This window comes from Lithobates pipiens, unplaced genomic scaffold, assembly GCF_037356315.1.
Source record: "Lithobates pipiens isolate NorthernLeopardFrog02 unplaced genomic scaffold, aLitPip1_a1.2 Scaffold_23, whole genome shotgun sequence".
NCBI lineage: Eukaryota > Metazoa > Chordata > Amphibia > Anura > Ranidae > Lithobates > Lithobates pipiens.
In genome coordinates, this window is record NW_027507785.1 from 230,445,703 (window position 1) to 230,471,055 (window position 25,353).

Sequence of the window (25,353 nt, forward strand, 5' to 3'; positions counted from 1 at the left end):
TGCGGTGGTTGCTAGATCCAGCCCGTTGAAGCGTTTGTCCTCTGGATCAAGAAAATACCTCTAACCCACAATTACAAGGTACCCGAACTCCCCTTAACCCTCTATTGCTAAACTTCATGTTTCTTTCAAATAAATCTTTGGAAAAAGAAAAAAGTGTCTGAGCTAATATTCTTTAATCCACTTTACAACGGGATCCTTAAGACGGACACAGTGAGCAGGTGAGGTAATGGTAAGCCCAACAAAAACCAGCAGCTCCTTCGGGGGTCAGTGCTACACATAGTATAGAATACTTGCGAGGTAATAAAGCAGAACTCTCCATGGTGAGAGCATTACCTGTGGGGCAGGTTGTACAATGCACAATATAGAATACACAGTGAGGTAATAGAGCAGAGCTCTCCATGGTGAGAGTAGTGTCTGTGGGGCAGCTTGTACAATGCACAGTATAGAATACATGGTGAGGTAATGTGGGCTACTTGAGGGTAGGGACCGATGTGAGTGTGCAATGTGCAGGGATAGGGACAATTGTAGACACTCACTGAGGTTGAACTGGATGGACTGGTGTCTTTATTCAATCTTACTAACTATATAATAGAGCAGAGCTCTCCATGGTGAGAGTAGTGCCTGTGGGGCAGGTTGTACAATGCACAGTACAGAAAGAAATTGTGAGGTAATAGAGCAGAGCTCTCCATGTTGAGAGTGGTGCCTGTGGGGCAGGTTGTACAATGCATAGTATAGAATACACGGTGAGGTAATAGAGCAGAGCTCTCCATGGTGAGAGTAGTGCCTGTGGGGCAGGTTGTACAATGCACAGTACAGAAAGAAATTGTGAGGTAATAGAGCAGAGCTCTCCATGTTGAGAGTAGTGCCTGTGGGGCAGGTTGTACAATGCATAGTATAGAATACACGGTGAGGTAATAGAGCAGAGCTCTCCATGGTGAGAGTAGTGCCTGTGGGGCAGGCTCTACAATGCAAAGTATAGAAATAAATGGTGAGGGAATAGAGCAGAGCTCTCCCTGCCCGCTCACCATTGCCAGCGTTCTAATGATTTCTCGGCGCCAAGCAGCTGACAGACTCCAGTAACCACTTCCACAGATTAAATACAAAGTCAAGCAGCTGGCCAACTTGTAAGCGCCGTAAAAGCTGGCAGAGAGCGCCCCAGGCTGTCACATTCTAACTATGCCGGGAATGTAACACTAGCAGCAAACCACGCGAGACGCCGGCTGAGCGGCGCCATCTCGCGAGACTTCCCAGCTGTCTCCTGCCCAGAGCTTTCCCAGAGCTCCTATACCTAACGTGTGAGAAGACGGCAGCGCCAGCCTCAGCAGCGTTCCTGACCATGCCAGCTCCAGCCCAGGTAATGCATTCTTAGGCAATCCACTGAGCCGGCGCTCGGCTGCATCAGTGTGCATGTCAGGCTACTCCTGGAGAGTGCAGCCAGCTGGAGTTCCATGGCATCCTCGTAGGGACATGTGACTGTGTGATTGCAGTGCACCTAGGTTCACCCAGTCCATGGTGAGGGCACAGCCTCAGGACAGGAAGGTGCATGCAGTCAGCCATTAGCAGGGCTTTGCATTAGTCCACATTGGAGGGTAGCAGGCAGCACTTCCATGCAATTCCATACATTCTGTAAAATTAGAGAAGGGTGATTGTGGGGGCACACACACAACTTCTACTAATGGGCACAGCTTCCTGAGCATGCCTTCCCTTGGAGCGCCCTTATTACTGGCTGATCTATGGCACCGTATTTATCCAGGCGCTTCAATAGATGCACTTTAATAGATGAGACTCCTGGGAGGCATACAGCACAATCAATTGACTGTTTATCTGTCTTGGGTCGGCGGAGGAGCACCAGCGAGGTGGTAAGTTGCCGGTTATCCGGCATCACATCATAAACTTTTTGCCCCCCCTTTTTTTTTTTTTTAACAAATTACTTATTTTATTGCAGCCGGTAATTGGCTGTGGAGGGGATTTAGCATGTCAGGTTGGTTTTAATAAGACCGGGAGGAATGGGAGAAGTGCACTAAGCCATAGCGAATTGTTAGAACCCCTAACACCGATCTGATCTCAGCGCAGTGACAGCTGGTTGCCGGGTGTTACTATGCTTTAAAAAGCTGGTAACTAGGGAGCTGCTGTCAGTAGATGTGTTCACACAGGTGTATGTTCTGCTGGAGTGTTTGAATGGAGATTCAAGTGCAACTATGACCAAAATCAAAAATGACACGTATGATACAATCTGTCAGTAGCATTACACAGCAGTCTATGGGGTTGATTTACCAAAGGCAAATAGACTGCACTTTGATAGGAAATTTTTTCCAGGGCTTAGTAAAGGAAGGGAAGCTCTGCTATCTTCCATCATCACGTGCAAGAAAAAAAGCTGTTTTTTCTTTTTTTTTTTTTTTTTTTTTCCCCTTGCATTTGATTGGGTAATTCTTGCAAAGTGCATCTTCGCCTCATTTACTAAACTCTTGAGCAAGCTCCCTTGCAGAGTACAACTGCACTAGCAAAGTGCACAATGTATTTGCCTTTAGTAAATCATCCCCTTCGTTTTTCTGAGTCCCCCCTGTAACATGGTTTATCTGGTGATCGGCCAGTAAGTCATCTTGTGTTTTTTTTTTTTGTTTTTTTATTGTGTTGAGACAAACCATTTAAGATTGACAGGAGTGATTACAATGGTCAGTTTTTGTTTATGTAAAATCTTTATTCCAAAAGGGGAAAAAAATCTGTAGCTGTTTGTAGTGTGTGTTACCCCAACATGTCATATTGCTGATATATGCCTGCATGTGTTTGTGTTAAAAGTATCCTTTTCTCTTTGCATTACTTCCTTTGTGTGAAATACCCGCTGATTCTGCCAGTTGCTGTTTTCGTATTTGTAAATATAGGACCAAACTAGGCACGAGGGTACATCCTTCCCAAGGGGGTCAGTTTTCTATCTTGCATTCTATTTTGGAGTACAGCCTGCATGTCCTCCAATGGTCAGACTCATGCTGACAAACCCCCTTTGCACAACTGTATGCTGGGAAGATCAGTGTTCTGCTGTTTCACTGCCTCCTGCTGACACGTCTCCATCCAATCCCAGCTCTTTAAGCCCCATATGTAGCTGCAGAGATCATGTGATCACGTAGGAAAAAAAATGATAATGTCTTTACACACTCTTTGCCTTTTATTTCTATTTTAAATCTAAATGCGTTATTTTACAAGGTAAGGGTTCACATATACCTTAATAAGGGTTAGTTGGAGTTCAGCTTTAAATTATTAGTCACGCATGTATTTTCCCTTTAAATCTGCTAATGTATCTAACACTACCCTTTCCATGGATTGACTATGCTGCTCTCTGTTTCCACTCCATGCATACAGTGGAGGAGTGAATGTAGCCATCCTAAGGCTGGATTCACACCTACGCAGTTTTAGTGCTTTTTGCAATTTGCAGATTTGAACTACAGTCCATTAACCATGATTTCCTATGGAACACGTTCTGTAGTGCAAATATGCAAAAATCACAATAAATCCATAAGTGTGAATCCAGCCTAAGACAATTGCGTGTAGCTGGCTGATTGCCAGATGAAAGTAAGGAAATAAAATTTTGAAAAAAGATAACTAATGCAGCCACCACATCCAATGAATGGTAAAGTACAATATATTACTTTTGTTTTTGAGTTTAGTTACGCTTTTAGGATGGGTTCACACTGGTGCGATGTTAGACATCGGTGGTTGTTCACACCAATGCGATTCATTTCCTGAACCATTTGACAGTTCTAATATGTTGTGATATACGAACCGACTTGGGGGGTGTCATTAACTTTCTATTGACGCCCACAGCGGTATGCATAGGGCAGCGGGAACCGCCTACGAGTTCTATGCGGGAACAGGCACTGGAATCACGCTGGTTCCCCGTATAGTGCTAGTGTGAACCGGCACCTAAACTGGAACTGCAGGGAAATGAAAAGTTAATCCTTGTAGTACAGTCTCTGTCTGTACTACAAGGGGTTAAAGCTCAACACAGAGAAACTTGAAAGTTCTCCCTTAGGCTGGATTCACACCTATGCAGCTTTAGTGCTTTTTGCAGATTTGCACTACAATCCATTTAACATGGTTTCCTATGGAACACAATCTGTAGTGCAAATCTGCAAAATGCAAAAAGCACAAAAAATGCATAGGTGTGAATCCAGCCTTATATTGGAGCTGCACTTGCACTACAAGGGTTAGCTGCTCATTTGAGTCCAGGGAGAATAGAAATTCAACACATTTCTCCATTCACCCTGCAAGCTATTATTTTATGGCAGCCCGAAAAGTGACAGTATATGATTGGCTGCAGTCACTGTTCGGTTAACAAATTTCCACCCGACTCCTCCGATCAGCAGATCAAAGTTTGTGGTGATGTCAGGGTCAGCCACAGATGGAAATTTGATCCATGCACTTTTATTGCCCCGCTACACGACTGGTACCCTGAAATTGCTTTTCTTAGCTGCTCAATGGATCATGGCCTCTCCAGCATCATATGAGAATGTTGAGGGCCCACCCACGTCCCAGGAATGGCAGAGATCAAGAACACTGGGCTGCCATGGGACTGAGGATCAAAGTATCCATTTCTGTTTATTCCTTTACCCCTTCACATAATGAACATTGAACCCTTGCAGTGCTGAGGGACACCTGCTGCAAGGGGTCATTTTTGTTTTCACTGCAGTTCTGCTTTAAAGTACATGTAAATCTTACCTGAATGACATTTCGTTTGCCAAAGCACTCTGGGGTTGATTTACTAAACGCAAATGCACTTGGAGGTGCAGTCATGTAGATCTGAGGGGAAGATCTGCAATGAGAGGAAGCTCTGCTGATTTCTATCATCCAATCATGTGCAAGCAAAATTGTTGTTTTTTATTTTCCTTGCATGTCCCCCTCGGATCTACAGCGACTGTACTTCCTAGTGCACAGTGGATTTGCCTTTAGTAAATGACCCCGTGTTGTAAACAGGCAACGCTAAAGCCCAAAGCTAAACCCCAGGCTAACATATAATTTACACAGATGAAATATGTGTATTTTCTGTCCATCCAGTCCTGAGATGTGCAACTCTACCCTTGGGTCAGGTCAGAAGGGGTCCTGACCTGACCCTTCTCTGCAGTAGTTTCTCTTTATCAGGCACCATTGTGTACTGCTTCTCCCGCTCTGAGCTCTGCTTTACATACAATAGTGTGGACTGCAAGAGGCTCATGCCAAGGCAAATGCAGGTACCGTATATACTCGAGTATAGGCCGACCCGAATATAAGCCGAGGCCCCCAATTTACCCCCAAAAAAACTGGCAAACTTATTGACTCGTGTATAAGCCGAGGGTGAGACATGCCTGTCCATCCCTGTGTGTGTGTCCGTCCATCCCTGTGTGTCCGTCCATCCCTGTGTGTCCGTCCATCCCTGTGTGTCCGTCCATCCCTGTGTGTCCGTCCATCCCTGTGTGTCCGTCCATCCATCCCTGTGTGTGTGTGTGTGTGTGTCCATCCATCCATCCATCCATCCCTGTGTGTGTGTGTCTCCATCCATCCATCCATCCATCCCTGTGTGTGTGTGTCTCCATCCATCCATCCATCCCTGTGTGTGTGTGTATCCATCCATCCCTGTGTGTGTGTGTGTCTCCATCCATCCATCCATCCATCCGTGTGTGTGTGTCTCCATCCGTGTGTGTGTGTGTGTGTGTGTGTGTGTGTGTGTCCAGCCTACCTGCACCTACACCCGCAGCAGATCGCAAAACGCAGTGCGGAAATGAATAGGGTTTGCAGTGTTAGCTGCATGGCAATATAGTGTGAACCAGGGCTGAGGACCCATTCACTTTGGCAGGGAAAAGGGAATAGTTGAGTCGCAGATTTATTCCCGCTGGCCACCCACACAGAGAAGACCATCCAGCAGCCACTTTGCGTCATAGCCACGACAAAAATCCCATCATGTTTAGTGGGCGGTACAGGTGTGTGTGTGTGTGTGTGTGTGTGTCCAGCCTACCTGTGTCCCGAGCCTTTGTCCCGAGCCTCCGTCCCGTGTCGTGCCTTGCCTTCGTCCCGTCCCGTCCCGTGCCGTGCCTTGCCTTGCCTTGCCTCCGTCCCGTGCCCTCTTCGTCGGCGGCCATTGTAAAATTCAAAAGCCGCGCCTCCTCCTTCGCCTGTGATAGGCGGAACACTGAATTTCCCAGCAGCCTGTGTTCCGCCTATCACGGACGTCGTATCATCCTCGTCCGTAGTACGAGGATGAGACGATGCCCGTGATAGGCGGAACACAGGCTGCTGGGAAATTCAGTGTTCCGCCTATCACAGGCGAAGGCGGAGCCGGAGGCGCGGCTTTTGAATCATAGAATGGCCGCTGTCTGTCTGCTCGACACGCTGATCGAGCGGGCAGACAGCGATGACTCGAGTATAAGCCGAGGGGGGCACTTTCAGCCTCAAAAAAGAGGCTGAAAATCTCGGCTTATACTCGAGTATATACGGTACTTGCACTGCTTGCTTTTAATAGAATACATTAAATGGTAATGGTTACAAAACCACATTCATTTGCTTATATAATATCTAAATTCTTTTTTTTTTTTTTTGTTTAAACCTTTCATCGCCTTTGTGCTTCAGTGCTGCTGATTCCTTGCATCCGCTTAGAAGCCATTACCTGTTTTTATGCATGCTTTCCAGCAATGGCTCCATGGCCTCTGTGGCTGGTTTACTGAGGGTAACAACAGTGGACCATGTCTGCATTATGAATTATAATATGGCCGCTTGTGGTCGCCATCAGGCCTGGCTGACATCACAGGAATAGTGATGGACGAACTTCCGACGGGACGTTTCGCGAACGCGAAACGCGAACGGACACAAACGTTCGCGAAAACGACCGTTCGCCGCGGGCTCCATTGACTTCAATGGGAGGCGAATTTCGCAAACCTTTAGGTCGAATTTGCGGCCACGGGGTAATTATTAGGGGGTAGCACGTAGTCCCACCACCTGGACAATAGCATAATACATGTATGAGGTGAATTTGGGATCGATAACTACAAGCATTTTTTTTTTATTTGGGAAATTGTTCTGACAATTCAGGACTATGGAGCTAATGAAGGCAATGGAGGAGAGGGAAGGTCAGGGACCAGGGTAGGCAAACAAGAGGGTGCAGGAGATACAGAGCACTGACAGCAGCACCGTAATACAGAGCACTGACATCAGCACCGTGACATACAGCGCTGACAGCAGCTCCGTGACATACAGCGCTGACAGCAGCTCCGTGACATACAGCGCTGACAGCAGCTCCGTGACATACAGCGCTGACAGCAGCTCCGTGACATACAGCGCTGACAGCAGCTCCGTGACATACAGCGCTGACAGCAGCTCCGTGACATACAGCGCTGACAGCAGCTCCGTGACATACAGCGCTGACAGCAGCTCCGTGACATACAGCGCTGACAGCAGCTCCGTGACATACAGCACTGACAGCAGCTCCGTGACATACAGCGCTGACAGCAGCTCCGTGACATACAGCGCTGACAGCAGCACCGTGACATACAGCGCTGACAGCAGCTCCGTGACATACAGCACTGACAGCAGCTCCGTGACATACAGCGCTGACAGCAGCTCCGTGACATACAGCGCTGACAGCAGCACCGTGACATACAGCGCTGACAGCAGCTCCGTGACATACAGCGCTGACAGCAGCTCCGTGACATACAGCGCTGACAGCAGCTCCGTGACATACAGCGCTGACAGCAGCACCGTAAGCAGCCCCAGGAGGAAGTCAGCACAGCACAGGGATGGTGTGATCCCCTCATAATAAGAACCCCCAGGAGGAAGTCAGCACAGCACAGGGATGGTGGGAGCCCCTCATAATAAGAACACCCAGGAGGAAGTCAGCACAGCACAGGGATGGTGGGAACCCCTTATAATAAGCAGCCCCAGTAGAAATATGACACCGCTCAACCTCTTCAAAGAGGAGGGTAGGGGCATATAGTACGGTGTGCTTTTTTGGGTCAGGGAAGTGAGCCAAATGAATTAAGAAGGTCTGTGTGCTTGATTCCAAAAATTGTTTATAGACATATACATGGTCTACTGATCACATGTGTTGAATTCCTCCGAGATCCATGCCTCATTCATTTTTAGAAATGTGAGGTAGTTAACACTGTCGTGAGCTAGGCGAGTACGCTTATCGGTCACAATCCCCCCTGCTGCGCTGAACGTCCTTTCGGACAGGACACTGGATGAGGGGCAAGCCAACAGTTCGATTGCAAATTGGGCAAGCTCTGGCCAGAGGTCAAGCCTGCCCACCCAGTAGTCTAGGGGTTCATCACTCCTCAGAGCGTCCACATCGGCCGTTAACCCAATGTAGTCGGACACCTGACGGTCTAGGCGTTCCCTGATGCTGGATCCGGATGACACCTGTCGATGGGTCGGCTGAAAGAATGACCTCATATCCGAAGTCACCAACACATCTTCAAACCGGCCTCTTCTTGCAGGCGCTGTTGGATTGGTACCCGCAAATCCTTCTCTGGGAGTGGGAATTGCTCCTCTGCCAGCGCACGCAAAAGCAGAATGCAGCATTTCTCGAAGCAAGGCCTGGAAGTGCTGCATTCTGACAGCCCTCTGCGACGGCGGTAACATTTCCGCCATTTTGTGTTTGTACCGGGGATCTAAGTACGTTGCCACCCAGTACTGGTCCTTGACCCTCATGCTTTTTATACGGGGGTCCCTATTAAAACACTGGAGCATGAAGGCCCCCATTTGCACTCAAGCGGAAGGTATGTGGTGGTGGTGGTGGTGTTGTTGGTGGTAGTGTCTTTGGGGGTGCACATAGCAGAGAGTGAAGAAGAGGGTGCAGATCGAGAGGATGAGGAGGGTGCAGAAGAATAAGGCTGAGTGAGCCACTCAACCAAGTCTGGTGCGTCCTTTAAAGTAATTGAACGCACCTTCTGCAACTTCCCACTTTGGCTCAAGGCTGTTGCTCCTGCCCTACCCCTACCACCCCTGCGGAAGGGCCTGCCTCTTCCTCTGCCTGTCATTTTTTAAATCACCCTGTGACAAAACTCTTAGTCCCTATACCGCTGAAGGACTGCTGCAGTATAGGGCAGCGGTCAGCAGTAGTGCACGTCAACCCTATGTATTGTGGACCGATAGCGGTCCTTACAGAACAGCAGACTGTACTGCACTCAGGCCTATGTACCGTAGCACCCTATACCAAGTTACCAGTCCTTATAAAAACTTTTGTGGACCAAGCAGGTTGTGTGTTAGTGTTTAGCAGACTGTGCGTCAGTCCCTATACCGCTGAAGGACTGCTGCAGTATAGGGCAGCGGTCAGCAGTAGTGCACGGCAACCCTATGTATTGTGGACCGATAGCGGTCCTTACAGAACAGCAGACTGTAACGCACTCAGGCCTATGTACCGTAGCACCCTATACCAAGTTACCAGTCCTTATAAGAACTTTTGTGGACCAAGCAGGTTGTGTGTTAGTGATTAGCAGACTGTACGTCAGTCCCTATACCAATGAAGGACTGCTGCAGTATAGGGCAGCGGTCAGCAGTAGTGCACGGCAACCCTATGTATTGTGGACCGATAGCGGTCCTTACAGAACAGCAGACTGTACTGCACTCAGGCCTATGTACCGTAGCACCCTATACCAAGTTACCAGTCCTTATAAGAACTTTTGTGGACCAAGCAGGTTGTGTATTAGTGTTTAGCAGACTGTGCGTCAGTCCCTATACCGCTGAAGGACTGCTGCAGTATAGGGCAGCGGTCAGCAGTAGTGCACGGCAACCCTATGTATTGTGGACCGATAGCAGTCCTTACAGAACAGCAGACTGTACTGCACTCAGGCCTATGTACCGTAGCACCCTATACCAAGTTACCAGTCCTTATAAGAACTTTTGTGGACCAAGCAGGTTGTGTGTTAGTGTTTAGCAGACTGTGCGTCAGTCCCTATACCGCTGAAGGACTGCTGCAGTATAGGGCAGCGGTCAGCAGTAGTGCACGTCAACCCTATGTATTGTGGACCGATAGCGGTCCTTACAGAACAGCAGACTGTAACGCACTCAGGCCTATGTACCGTAGCACCCTATACCAAGTTACCAGTCCTTATAAGAACTTTTGTGGACCAAGCAGGTTGTGTATTAGTGTTTAGCAGACTGTGCGTCAGTCCCTATACCGCTGAAGGACTGCTGCAGTATAGGGCAGCGGTCAGCAGTAGTGCACGGCAACCCTATGTATTGTGGACCGATAGCGGTCCTTACAGAACAGCAGACTGTACCGCACCCAAGCCTATGTACCGTAGCACCCTAGACAGACCAAGTTACCAGTCCTGATAAAGAGCTTTGTGGAACAAGTGAGTTGTGAATGATTAGCAGACTGCAGCAGAAGGGCAGCAGTCAAGTATAATATTCTTTCTATATTTGGAAGAAAGAATATTATACGTGTACAAGCCTATTACCGTACCACTGATACCAGTCCTGAAAAGAACCTTTGTGGAACTAATAGTAACAGCAAGTCTTTAAAATTATCCTCACTGCCTGACACACTGCTTCCTGCCTGTCCCTATACAAATTGGCAAAAAAGAGTAGGCTGGAACGATTAGCTGGAACAGCTCTTTTGTGGACCTGATAGTAACAGCTAATGATGATGATGATGATGATGATGATGATGAAGAAAGACTAATCTGGCTGAGCTGTCCCTAAAATAGCAGCATACAGCGCTCTGTCCCTTTATCTAAACTGACAAAAGAAACTCAGGCTGCTGACCTAACACCTATACCAGTCCTGAAAAGAACTTTTGTGTACCAAATAGCTAGCGTTTTCTCTGTCCCTACTCCACACAGGATCCTTTCCCTACAGTGACAGAAGAAAGAATGTAAAATGGCCACCGGATCGGGTGTATTTATAGGTTAGGGGGAATGTCCAAGTGTCCATGAGCTGTCATGTCTCAATTGGTTGTCCTGTAACACATGATAAACGTGTCACGAAAGGTTAAAGTTCTTGTATACATTAAACACGTAAGTCCGCCGGGGCGAACGACGGAAAAAGGCGTTCGAACCCGCGGACGGCGAAAGTCGGAAATTCGCCGCGAAACGACCGCCGGGCGAAACGTTCGTCCATCACTACACAGGAATATGGTTGGGAGGTAGGTGTAGTCACCCTACAAAAGTAGTGTGTGAACATTAACATTGACATAAAACTTTAGTGATTGGATTTCAACTGTGAGTAGTAAAAGAGAATTTTTATTTGATCAGAACCAGTGTGGTGGAAGTGTTGGGGATTCACATTGCCAACTAGGTGATCTCAGAAAACATTCCACAATGTGTTCAGAACGATCCTTTTTTAATATAGCGAGTTGGATTGTGGTATTTCTGATTTATGATAACAATTTTGTTTGTTCTAAAATAATTATGCATGTAATGTTTCCTGTAAGGAATATGACTGAATGCTGGGCTATTCTCTGATACAGTGAGGCTTTTTTTTCTTCCCTCTCTGCTGGCTAATATAATGATGATTTTATGTTTCAGAAATTTTGGGCACTGCTTTTAAATTCTTTGGCGTGGCTGCAGATTTTTAGGCTATTATTAGTGGCAAGGATTTAACAATGTTGCCATTATATCTGTACTCAGGCAGATATGTTAAAACACAATTTAATATAATTTTACATTAATTAAAAAAAATTCAAGTATATTTTTCCAACAACCGACCAACGCTCTCCGTGTTATTTTATTCACAGCACTTTGGATAATGTACATTCCTGTCGGTCCCTGATCTCAAGGAGCTTAGAATCTAAGGTCCCCATTTTTTTTTTTTAGTTATTTTTTTTTTAATTCAGGTAAAGGGTTCATGAAGAACTCGACAAACCAAACAAAGCAAAACAAACTTCCAGAAAGACCATACAAAATGTTGCGGTGTTCCTGCATGCATATATATATATATATATATATATATATATATATATATATATTATGAAATATATAATTTTTTTTTAAAAGTCAGCAGCTACAAAAACTGTAGCTGCCGACTTTTAATCAGGACACTTACCTGTCCAGGGAGCACGCAATGTCAGCCCCCCCCCCCCAAGGCCAATCCGTCCATCGGTTTGGGTGCAGGCACTGCCATTGTAACTAAGGGAAGCCTGAAGGCTCCACTGCCGGTTTCCTACTGCGCATGTGTGAGTCGCACGGCACTTTCTGAATGGCCCGTTGTCTTTTGGGACACACACAGGTCCCAGAAGGCAGCAGGGTGAAGGAGCAAATGACGCCCTGGGCTGCGGCCCAGGTAGGATAGAAGTACACTCAGTACTTCACATAAGGTTAAAAAAAAAATTAATTAACCAAAAATGAGTGGTGGAGGGGGTGGTCATTCCTTTAAGCACAAGTTGTAAAATAGGGTGGTACTCTACTTAAAGAGCACAAAGTAATGGCATGAAAGTGCTGCCACATTTGTATTGGCATAGTCCAGAGTGTAAAACATCACTTAACACTTTGTACAATACACGGAGCATCAAATTGCCTAGAGAACAGTTTGCTTCACATTTCCCTACCCTCTCCGTCAATGGGTTCCTATTTTGAACACACGCACGCACTTAAATTAGGGCCAATAAACCTACCAACATGTCTTTGGAATGTGGAAGGAAACCAAAGTAGACGGACATGGAAGCACAGAGAGAACATGCAAACTCCATACAGATGGAGTCCTGGTTGGGATTTGAACAATATCCTGCACAGCATCAGGGTGCTAGCAGGGAAGGGTTCAGCACTCTTATGCTCCATACACACTATCAGATTTTCTAACCTTAACCAACTCAATAAAAACTGCAAGACAAAGACCCTTCATTTGTTTGTGTTAGTGAGCTCTGAAAGTGATAATAAACCCAGTAATATGAAAATGGTTCAGCTCCACTAACTATCCGACCGTTAGTACAGCAATCTCCCCTGCTGTTCTATTGTGTTCTGACAGGTACAGCCCCCCCGCCAGAACACTTTAGTCAGTGTTCTCAGCAAATGGTTGAGCGCTGATTAGGAGCAGAATGGCAGCCCTTTTTCAGTCATGCCCCTTTGACAGAACGCTCAGCTTCTGTCGGAAGGACTGCCGTACACGCGTGCCGAATGTTGGCTGGTTTCTATTGAACCGGCTGGTGCCTCCCAACATTTGGCCTGTGTGTACTAGGCTTTAGCTACCATTGCTATGCAATTACACCCAATCTTACCTGTCTTTCAGACCAGACACTGGTGTAATATTAACATACAAGAATGTATCAATTTTATTTGCAGCACTAATTAAACAGCTTGACCTATTCGATATGCGGTACCACTGCCAAATGTGACCCATTTAAGTGAATAGGGCTCAGCCATCACTGCCCTGCAACTGCTTTTAAAGCATGTGACTAGTGTGGTGGGTTGGAAATTTGAGGAGAAAAGCAGCCCCTGCCTGTTAAATGCCCTCTGAAAAGTGATTCATTACAATACGCTTTTCAGAGGTGCACCATTATGGCATAATAATACCCTGAGGTGGACACTTAATTAGAGTTCCACTTTAACGGGGCCAGTAATGAAAACTAAATCTGATTTTTATATCCAACCAATTATTTGTCATGAATTACTGCATTTGGAAGATAACAAAGCAAGAACCAATCAAGCAAAGGCAGAGCTGTGATTGTCCCCAACCAACATATTTCTTTTTATCTTTGTGAAAATGGAAACAGAAATCTGATTGCTAATGACAGTATCTCAAAGTTTTTTTTTATTTATTTTTTCCTGGTTTACACAAATCAATTCTCATGGTTTGTTAGCATACATCAGTCCCAGTGAATATATGGGTAAATAGTTACAAATGAGCAAAACTCAGTGACAAGAATCTGTGGGAAAAAAAATACACCATTCTGGTAAATATCTATTTAAACTGGAACTAAACCCTCCTATCCTTTACAACTAAGGAAGCTGCAATGTTTGCCTCTATTTGATCATTTGATCTGTAGTTGTCATAGTTCTGCTTATGTGATCAGTTAAGACTTCAGTCGTCGGATGGCTTGACAGTTTGAGAGTACAGGCAACAGTAATGGTAATCATTCACAGCATGTCTTAAATGTAACTGTTTTGGGTTTAGTTCCACTTTACACCCCGGTTCACACTGATGTGGGAAAAGCAGTGATTTTTATGCGTTTTCCATACCGCATAGCATTTGCACTGTGGTCATGCGATCTGCTGCGGGTGTCAATTATGTTATCGACACCCCAAAAGCAGATTGTAAAACGCAGTGCGTTTTTTCCTGAAATGGACCACATGGCTATGAACACCCATGTGATCCGGTTCCAGTGCAAACAAAAAAAGCTGGCTGCATCTTTTTCATGCAGTTGATGTCCAATTTGAACCATTCAAATGAATGGACTCAAATTGCACTGCATAGAGTCGCATGTGATTTGGACAGGAATGTGGTGCGAATTACATGCAATGTGAACCGGGGCTAAGTGGTAGAGCAACAGAAATGTCATTTACGTGGTAGTCTGCTGTGCCAGTTAAAAATTCTGTTAACTGCATGAATCTGCATCAGCAACAAAGAAGATTAGAAATGTGAACTGGTCTTTCTGGAACAGTGAACTGATTGAAGCAACAGGCATTGATCGTTATATCTGACTTGTGTTATGACATTTAGCTGTTGTCAAACAATTTCAAATCTTTGATCATATTGAATGAAAGGTTGTTCAGTGTATGCCAACGCATAAACATTCAATTAATTAGTGATGTTATAAAATTCTGTCGCTCCACCGCACAACAAATGTCTATTTAGGCTACAGATTCATGATCTATCACAAACAGGTACATGATCGCATGGGGAGGGGTGACTCACTGAGGAAGTAATGTCCTCAGTGCATGGTCATTCCCCTGCTAGCTAGAACACGGTAGGTTATGCCCCATTCAACTACTGGCTGGGGGATTCCCCCAACTGACAGCTCAGTGTAAACAAAGGGGTGGGATGCTCATGCTATATAGACAACATCCCAATATGGCCACACTTAGCTGGCAGCTGAATGGTTCTGGGAATGAGTCCTTGGTTACTATGACACCGGCGGATGCTGGCTTCATGGCAACCAGGGACTCCTGTGCTGAAAGCTGTCTTAGTCATAGCAGCATCCCAGCTCAAAATGTCCCACTCAGCACCAGCATCTCTTTGTACGCCAACTCAAAGTTGACATTAGTTTTTGCCAGTTTGCTTATCTGGTGCAGGCAGGCAATTCTTTTTGAGTATCTTGCAGCCATAGTAGCAGATTCTAAAAGTTGCAGTAATAACTACCTGAATCTGGCACATGCGTCAGAAAGCTAGGGGACAAGGCTTTCCTTAATTACATGCAGAACATTTTTTTTTTTTTTTTAAAGGGCCATACAGCTAAATGCTTTGTAATATCTTTATTGGATTTTCCTCTTTGTCTTTTTAAAGTGAAATTCCACAGGTTGGAAGTTGAGCACAGACTCATTACTATGTATTCTGTGAAATGTTTGCATTATGGCTTTTGGCACCTTGGAATAATAACGATACTCTGACTAACTGAATGGTAATCCCCGGATGATTGTCATAGTTTTGAAATGATGCGGTAGTGATCCTAATGGTGGTGTTTTTTTTTCTTTCTGTAGGAAACAGATATTTTAATTGTTTGTTTGTTTCCAAGTTCTTGTGCTGAATGATCTACAACCTTTTTTTAATTTGCTCTCCTTTAGCTGTGCTCAGTCCACTGTGACGCTCGGCCTGACAGTATGTTAAGAGTTGTGATGATTTTCTCTATTATAAAGCTGAAGACACTCCAGGCAGATATGAAAACACCAATACAATTCAGTTGTATGTACTTTTACTGCATGTAAAATGCTTTTAATTATTGACTTTTGTACCCATCTCTTGTAATCCCCTGCACAAAAGGGTTTAAAATGTTGAGCAGAAAGTAGTACAATGACCTGTTCTGGTATGCTGAGGAGGAAAGAGCAGAGGGATGAGCTATCCATTGTGCTGCTGCTCTGTTACTGTCCAGTCACGGGCCAGGGGTGACAGTGATCAGACTGCGCTGCTTATCTGCAGCCCAAAAAGGGCACTTAAGTAAATTGTGTGTGACGGGGATGTGTAAATATTGATCCTGGATGAAAGAGATTGAAACTCTTTGTTAGGTAAAATGCTGGCGTTTAAATTATTCCTAAAGGCAAAGCTTTTTCTTTCATTTTGGACAGGGGACAGAACATTCAGGTATCTGTTGCGTTGTAACAAATCTTTACAGCACCAAACCCCTGAGCTGTGGTGATGCCGGGTGAGAGATGTCAGAAAGCCGCTACTCATCAAAATATGCAACCAAAGTGATGTTGCATTGCGGCCATCTTGGTACACCACCACTTGTCCGCAGTAAGCCTAGAGTTAGAAGTCGGGAGGCGGACATCTTTATACACCCACCAGAGTCTTGCTTTTCACAGTTCTTTTTAACAGTAAACTCAGCTTATTTTGTGAAATCTAAGTTGAGTTTACTGTTAAAAATAACTGTGAAAAGCAAGACTCTATAGAGATAACTGAGATCAGTAAGACCCAAGATTGCTCATCTGCCCTTTAAAGCATTTGATCACACCAAGATCATTCATGTATGTCTATTTGTTTACCCATATACTCACTGGGGCTGCTGTCTGCTAGCAAACAAAGTATATTGAAAGTGGAATAAAAGTCATGTTTGACCCAATCATCTTATCATTCCTATTGGTTAATATATAAATGAGTAGTCCTCTTGAGCAGCAGGTACAGGTAGAGTGAAAGGGATGAGGCCAAGGACAGCTTTAAAAGTAAAACCCCTTCTCATCCACATCTGTAAATAATACGTATTTGTGTATGTGATTTATTTGAAGGATGGAACTTTAGAAAAGTTTTAGTACTTTCCAGATCATTGTTTGTGCAGTTTACCCCTTAAGAGAAACTGCAGTCTGCTCACATTATTTATAATAACATCTTTACCATTCTGAAGCTTCCCTCCAAACACTTTGCATATTATTTTATATATACTGTGATTCTGTACTTGCCAAATATGCTGCAGAGATCTCCCTCCACTGAGTCTGTCTGCATCCATTTTAACTGTGGGCAGCTGAAGCTGCTAAATGTTAATTTCCTGGATCTACACACACCTCCAGCTCTGCAGCTCTCATTGACCCTCTTATGACCCCCCCCCCCCCCTTCCTGGCAAACTGTCACAAGAGAGAGCGAGAGAGTGCTGTGCATGATGTCATAAGCCTAGGCATTTTACCAGGCAGGAAACAGGAAGTGGGCTGTATAAGGTTTTTACTGGAAAAAAAAAGTTTTACTATCCAAAGTTAAAACAACAAGGGCAGAAGATTTAATAGATGGAAAGATTAAAAAAATGACTAAAGTTCCGCTTTAGGCCTTTGAAGTGTGATTGTGTGGATCAACATTTGCCCAGATTATATGACCGATGAGGTATTTTAAAACCTTTTTCCATGGAGAAACATACTTGCTCTTTATGGAATTTCTATCCCTCGATCAATCAGACACATGGAATACATCAAAAGTAATAACTGTGATTTGTATAACGCAGAACCTAAGTCTCATCTAAGCAGACCTTAAAGGAAAAAAAATGATGCATATGGCACCGGTATGGTAATCAGATATTTCCCTTTTTTGCTCTAATTAAAGAAAATTGCATTGAGAAAAAACTGTAGGCTGCCATTACTGAATTCTTTTTGATAATGCTAGTTATTTGGGTTTCATTGCATTCTGAATAACTAATGGTTAATGTGCACATAGTAAATAATGGCCATATATGAATCGAAATTTTGATCTACAGTATGTATGGGCAGGCTGGTTGTACAGAAGCTGATCTACTGATTGACATCTGTACAGCCAGCCTATTGGGATTTTTTGTTTTAGAACAATCAGTGCCGCTGGTTATAGCCATCTAGCAGACAGACATATTTTAGAAGAGGTCAGCAGTGATGGCCTTTAAAGCAGAACTAAACCCACAGATTTAAAGCATAACTGAAGTCCTGTAAGAAACAGTGAGCAGGCCGGCTTTTATTGCAGAAGCTTACAGTACTGGGCCAGTCATACCGGGATGACTAGCATGCCAACCAATGAAGTGAGGCACCCAGAAGATGCTGGCACCGTAAAGTTTCCCAAAATGGTTACTTCGAAGGCATGCCGTGGAACTGTTATGCCGCGTACACGCGATCAGACTATCCGGCGGACAATCTGCCCGTTTGTGGGCTCCGGCGGACTTTTTTTTCCCCAAAAGTCCAGCGGACTTAGAAAGTAGTTTTGACTCAAAAACAATCCGACCATGTGTGTGCTAGTCCGCCGGACTTTTGAAATGAACGGACTTTCCCGCACACGGAGGAAAGTCCATTCATTTTGAACGCGGCTCCAGTTAACCGGGACTAGCGAAGGTCAATCACGTCAAGATACGTCGCTGGACCCGTCACTAACGGTGTGGGGGGTCCCCCCAAAGTCCATATAAGACCCTTATCTGAGCACGCAGCCCGGCCGGTCAGGAAAGGGTGTGGGGACGAGCGAGCGCCCCCCCTCCTGAGCCATACCAGGCCGCGTGCCCTTAACATGGGGGGGTGTTTTGGGAAAGGGGGGCCGCGCAGCCCCCCCACCCCAAAGCACCTTGTCCCCATGTTGATGAAGACAGGGGGCTCTTCCCGACAACCTTGGTTGTCGGGGTCTGTGGGTGGGGGCTTATCGGAATCCGGGGGCCCCCAGGTACCGGCCCCCCACCCTATGTGAATGAGTATGGGGTACAATGTACTCCTACCCATTCACCTGGTAAAATAATGTAAAAAAAAAAAAAACACACAAGGGTTTAAAATAATTTATTGCACTGCTCCGGGGGTCTTCTTCCGTCTTGGGGGGGTCTTCTCGCCGGGCTCCTCCATTATCTTCTGCTAGCTCTTTTACTAGCGGAGGAGCCCCGCTTTTTTCCTCTTAGTCGCCGCCCGGGGTCTTGTCCCCCTCTTTTGGTTCTTCTTGCCAGGCCTCCGCTTTCTTCCTTTTTAGCTCTTTTACTAGCGGTGGCCTGGTCTTCTGTCTCTGCCACCTCTTCTTCTTCTGACTTCGGGGGTCTTGCCCCCCTCTTCGGTTCTTCTTGCCGGGCCTCCGCGTCTTCTTCCATCTCTTTTACAAGCGGTGGCCCGGTCTTCTATAGCCGCCTTTTATTCTCTTCTTGTTCTTCTTCCTTGAGATGTTGACTCAACGCTCTCTCTGGCCGCAATGACAGGGACGCGGTGTGCGGCGACTTATATAGGGACATCGCCGGGTGATGTCTCTGCCCCTTTTGATGTCACAGTCCCAGAGGATGTTGAGACTGTGATATCATAATCTCAAGGAGGAAGAACAAGAACAGAAGGCGGCGATAGAAGACCGGGCCACCGCTTGTAAAAGAGCTGGAAGAAGGCGTGCAGGCCTGGCAAGAAGAACAGAAGATGGGGACAAGACCCCCGAAGTCGGAAAAAGAAGAGGCGTCGACAGAAAACTGGGCCACCGCTAGTAAAAGAGCTAAAGGAATAAAGCTGAGGCCCGACAAGAACCGAAGAGGGGGACAAGACCCCCGAAGTCGGAAGAAGACCCCCGGGCGGTGACTAAGAAGAAAGCCGGGCTCCTCCGCTAGTAAAAGAGCTAGCAGAAGATATCGGAGTCCGGCGAGAAGACCTCCCCCCCCAAGACAGAAGAAGACCCCCGGAGCTGTGCAATAAATTATTTTAAACCCTTGTGTGGTGTGGTGTGGTTTGTCCTCCGGACAGTCTGATCGTGTGTATGTGGCATTACAGTTACTACTGTGCTTAGATTAGCTCTTAACAAAACTGTTAACCCATCAAATGATTGGTGTCATAGTTGGTCACGTGCAGCACAATGCTAACTGCAAATTACATGGCTAAGATGGCAGCATTCTTCACTGCAAGGCCGGGTTCACAAATGTGCGGCCGCGGTTCCCAGCATGGGGTCTGGTGCGTTCCTGTTCACTGGTTCAGGTGCAAATCGGAATTTTTGCCGGAATTCACATTGAACCGGACCCAAACACACACATGGAATGTGGACTGTGGCCAACACGGACCTGTGTGAACCAGCTACTCTGAGAGATGGTCACACTCGCATGTCAGGCAAATTGGACTTTGCAGAAGCCCGCATCCAATTCGCACATATGTGAACCCAGCTGTAAGGATAGGAGAGTTTAGTTCTGCTTTAAAGGAATCCTTTCACGCACAGCCCAGCGGGTGGCAGCTTGCTGTATGGCTCCATGGATGGCTCTTCAGCATGTAGATGAAATGCCAGAAGTTGTGCAAATATAATTTTTTTACTTTTTATTATGAATAGAAATCTAAATATTAATCATGTTAAAATTTAACCAGGCATCTGGGGAAATTGATCAGGCTTTCCTTCCCCTTCTCCACTAGACTATCTAGGACAGTGATTCTCAACCAGGGTTCAGTGGAATCCTAGGGTTCCTCCAGAGGTTGGTACGTGTTCCTTCAGCATTGGGCAATTTCTGCCTCTCAGATAAGTTCCCACTGACACCATTGATCTTTTTAGCTGTAAGGAGGTAATTCTTCTCAATGACCACAAGTGTAAGGACCATTCCTCTCACTGACCATCACACTAATGTATCATGAGTTGTAAATTTCTAACTTTTAGCTGGGGTTCCTCGAGACCGGAGAACTATTTCAAGGGTTCCTTTGTGTTGAAACGGTTGAGAGTCAAGTCCTAGATCAGCCTATCTGTCCACTGGGCACTGGGTTTTTGATGAGAGGGCAAAAATCAGAGACCTCATAGGCTCAAGTTAGGCTGCTTATGACCACCAAGGCTAACCTCCAAAAGGCAACCCTAGCAGAAGAAAAAGCATGTGCTAATGGAGGAAGTGCTAGGGCCAAAGGATAAAAGTCCAAATGAATTTATTAGTGTATTCAAAAAATGGCCCGTATATACAAAAAAAACAGTCACTGGTAGTGGCCAGCAGGATTTGTGTGCACAATTAAAATGTAATGTAATGGCTAGTAGCTCTCTGATCCAGCAATTGGCTTCCTTAGAGATTCATCCATGAAAGCCCTGTTTTTATTACATTTAAGGGTCTTATTTTAAAAGAAGCACTGATAAAGGGGGAGTGTTTTTTTTATTGTTCAAACCTTTTAGGGGATATCTAGTGCAGAATTTTCAAAGAGACATTCCTGTACACAGTCCTGCAGAAAATTATTTGTTTTTAATATCATCTTCAATATTGCAAAATAAAAAATGAAATCGAACAAATTTGAAGTATTGCAGATGAATGTTTCACATTTGCCACTTGTGTCCAGCAGATAATGAGGCCATCTAAAAACAGGAAGCTGAATTTGCTAAAAGAGGATACAATCATCTCTCTCTTTTAGCAATAATGGAAACAGACTTTGGTCCGAATTTGATGCAACTTGAGGTCCATAGAGCTAACGTTTGCACGGGCATTCCCTGAAATCGCAGCAAAATCACGATTTTGACATATCAGGGAATGCCTGTGTAAACTTGAGGTATATGGACCTCAACTCACATCAAAGTCTCACCATAGTAGTACAGGGACTACTTTAAAGTCGGTGCGAGTTGAAGTCACACAGATATGAATGGTACTCATTGAAAATCATGGGGTACAATTTTTGTAATGCGACGTTGCAGTCCCAAGTCACAGGACAAGTCGCACAAGTGTGAATGGGGCCTTACCTTTCTTATTTTTGGAATTGTAGAAATACTAGAGGGAGCTTGCATGGCAGTGCTTTTAGGGGCAGCCTGGGCTTTATAATAAGAAAGCCCAGCACTGGCTGCTTACTTTAAAACTACTAGCTAAAAAAAATACATATGGGTTTGTTTGTGCTAGCAAAATAGATTTTTTTTTTCTTTTCTAGCCAACCATGGTGTTATATACCAGGGAGTAAATCCTCTTCTGTTTCTCAAAAAACAGCGTGCATTGTATTTATGGCTTTATATATAATGTATATGAAGGGAGGATGCGCTTTTTGATAATTCCACCTTAGGCAATATAAGGACTAGGAAGAGCCCTGAAGCAATGCCTGGATAAAAACCAAAATCTCTGGGCTGATAGTTTGTTCCCTTTATATATTGTCATTACATGTTCAGTTTTTGAGTTTGACATTTAACTACATATGCACAATGAGATGATTTGCAATAGTCCCCTGTACTTCTGCCAAAATGTGAGGAAGATGAGTGTGCTCTCTCTAAGTGAGGGATCCCTGCGGGCCATGACTGTGCCATTTTTTTCAAGATTCTAATAGATGATTTTATTTTTCTCCAGAACTGACACGGAGAACTGCAATCAGCACAGCATGAACAGCTATGTCTTCTGTGTTAAAAACAGTTCTGCTTTTCTTTTCAATCCTGTCTCACTGGAATAAAAAAAAATATAGCCAAAAATATTTTGGGAAAAGCAGAAATCTAGAACACAGAAAAAGTTGATTCTTTAACTCATTAACTATTCATAAAGTAGAGACTTAACAAAGACGTGAATAATAAAATACTTTTACGTTGGGTATAGGATTGATGGAGGGCTGAATAGACAGCTGCTTATGAAAATTTTTGATATTTTAAACTCGCTTTAGATGAGATCAGCTAAGTTTTTTTTTTTTTTTTTTTTTTTTTTTTTTTTTTTTTATATACTTATTTAAAAGAAACATGTCATGAGAGGTAGGTTGCCATTGCTGATCTCCTACGGAAAGTTCTATTTCCCTTGCTGTCATTCTAAACCTTTCACTTCAGTATTTTTTTTAAACTCTGACTTTCAGCAATAATTTCAGTTTCAATAGTATTTATTTGGTTGTTTCAAGAAGATAAAGTTCTGCCCATGCAGGGGCTAAATTTGACAATTGTAACAAGGGTTAGTTTGCAAAATAAGACCAGAAATGTAAAAAAAGAAAAAATCTTGAGTGGATATAACAGCAACAGATCATGGCATGGTCCAGAGCTGTAATGGCCAGAGGGTCTTGGGGAGTTTCCCATCAATAACAGGGCTTCCCTTGGGCCCTTCAATATCCATAGAGTATACATCTTATATAAAAAAAAAAAAAAAAAAAAAAAAAAAAAGGAATGTCTAGGCAGAAACCAAGGGGTAGTTGGGTAAGAGCATGGCGCAAATGGAAAAGGGGATCAGTAGAATGCTCAGGTGACTAGCAATTCAAAAGGAGTGTCACCTACCTACTTTTCTCAGTTTTTCTTTTTACTTTAATTTTTTTTTTTCTGGTAGGGCTATATTAGAACTGCACGATTCTGGCTAAAATGAGAACCTCAATTCTTTTACTTAAAATAAAGATCACAATTTTCGTATGTTTGAAAAAATGCTGCACAAATACGGTGTGACATAAAATATTGCAACAACCACCATTTTATTTTCTAGGGTCTCTGCTAAAAAAAAAAATGTATCATTTTTGGGTGTCCCAAGTAATTTTCTAGCAGAAAATAATGATTTTTACTTGTAAGCAACAAATGTCAGAAAAGGTTTGGTCTTTAAATGGTTAAACTTCCTTCCTTCCTTCCTTCCTTTACATGCCAGTTCTTTCCTTTTGATAAAAGAATGAAAAGAGACTTTCTACTTATTAAACTTTTTTTTCCCCCCAGCTTATGATTAATCGTGCAGCTCTAGGCTATATTGACTCCACTTTTACATCTTGGATACAAAAAACAAATATAACAAACATACTGTATATTATTGATGCCTTCAATGTAGAGCTGCACAATTAATCGTTAAAAAATCAATCATGATCTCGATTCAACCCCCCTGAAGATCTCTATTGCAGAGTTTGCAATTCTTTCATATAATAAGTGGGGAGACTTATCTGCTCAATCAGCTGTGAAACGAAAAAACATCCAGGCAGTCTGCCAAGTTTTTAACATGAAACTGTTGTAACTAACTCTTCCTCCTTAGATCAAAGGGATAAACTTCTGTGTGGAAAAAAAAATCCAGAAGGTCTGTCAAGTTTTTAAACAATGTGTAAATGCAGAAAGTTTAACCACTTAAAGTCTAAATCTTTTTCTGACACTTGTTTCTTAAGTTAAAATCAATGTTTTTTTGCTAGAAAATTACTTGAAACCCCCAAACATCTATTATAATCTATATATTTTTTTTTTTTTTTTTATGTGAAAGATGTTGTTACGCTGCGAGAATCGTGATCTATCTTCTAAGCAAAAGATTGTGATTCTCATTTTAGCCAGAATCGTGCAGCTCTACTTCAATGTGCTAGGGCAGTTAAAGTGGTTCTAAAGGTAAAAGATTTTTTTTACCTTAATGCATTCCCTGTCACTTGGCATTCCCTGTCACTTGCTGGAGAGAGCGAGGGGTGGGGCTGAGGTGAACCGTTTGTGTCAATGGATGCACACAGCTCAGCTTGGGGTCAAGCCTGCACATCTGCCCCCACAGCAAGCGCTTGTTATAGGGGCGGACAAAGAAGAGGAGGAGACAAGATCACCAGTGGGGAACCCCAAAAGAACATGTTTGTTATTTTAATTTAAAAAAAAAATGCCTTTTAAACCACTTTTTAAATTCATAAAATTATAATATATATATATATATATATATATTATATTATATTCTTTTTACATACTTTAAACATTACAGAAGAGACATGCTATTCTTCAGAATGTACCCTGCACTTGAGCAGCTCAGAATGTATTCTCCGCACTGTGCTGGAACGTGTTCTGTCATCCTGCACACGGCAGCTCAGACAGCCGAAAACCCGGTAGGCACAGGACCTCGGAGTGAAGCTAAGTAATGAGGAATCTAGTTATGGTTTAACCTCCTTGGCGGTATGATTATGTCAGATTTTTGAATCTCAAAGCAGTACATTGTTTTGCATAGAAATTTTGGTGTTTTATATTGTAGGCCTGTAATTCTTAGGAATAACTCTCTTAAATCTGTCCCAACAAGAGTCTTGGAGACATCGGGGTATGATGAAGTTTGAAACACAAATTCATAAATTCTAATATAATAAATAATTATAAAAAATAATATAATAAAATGAATTTCCCCACGATTTACTATCACTCACTCAATTCTGCAAGTGTTCTAGTTTGCTATCGCTATTTTCTAGCTGGTCTAAATCCACTTTTGACGTAAAGGGACACTTTTTGGTTGTCATGAACAATCTCAAGTTTCCAGGCAAAAAGTACAGTGTATATGTAATATAAAAGTATATGCAGGGCACTGGACAAAACACTAGGGACAAAAGGGAGGTGAAATGAATTTGCCGCCGGGCTCTGCCCCCCATGCATCACAACGCTCTCAGGGAACGGAGCCCAGAACACAGCATCAGGTGGATGATTCAGAGGAGGGCACAGCCAGGGGACATCGTAGGATCCCAGTGACAAGGTATGACAAGGTAAGTACGCTGTACCAGG

The 25,353-nt window shown here is 44.0% G+C and overlaps 1 protein-coding gene across 5 annotated transcripts in view; it reads left to right on the plus strand.

The window, feature by feature from the left end:
• The first annotated feature begins 1,200 nt into the window (after window positions 1–1,200).
• DIPK1A (divergent protein kinase domain 1A) overlaps window positions 1,201–25,353 on the plus strand; it is a 233,511-nt gene continuing 209,358 nt past the window's right edge. For 2 of the 5 annotated variants that reach the window (XM_077452909.1, XM_077452906.1), the window contains exon 1: window positions 1,217–1,354. The gene's annotated coding sequence lies outside the window, so the exon portion shown is untranslated. Of the gene's footprint in view, window positions 1,355–1,376; window positions 1,860–25,353 lie in introns of those variants that run through there. The other 3 variants (XM_077452912.1, XM_077452908.1, XM_077452910.1) reach the window with 3 other exon arrangements.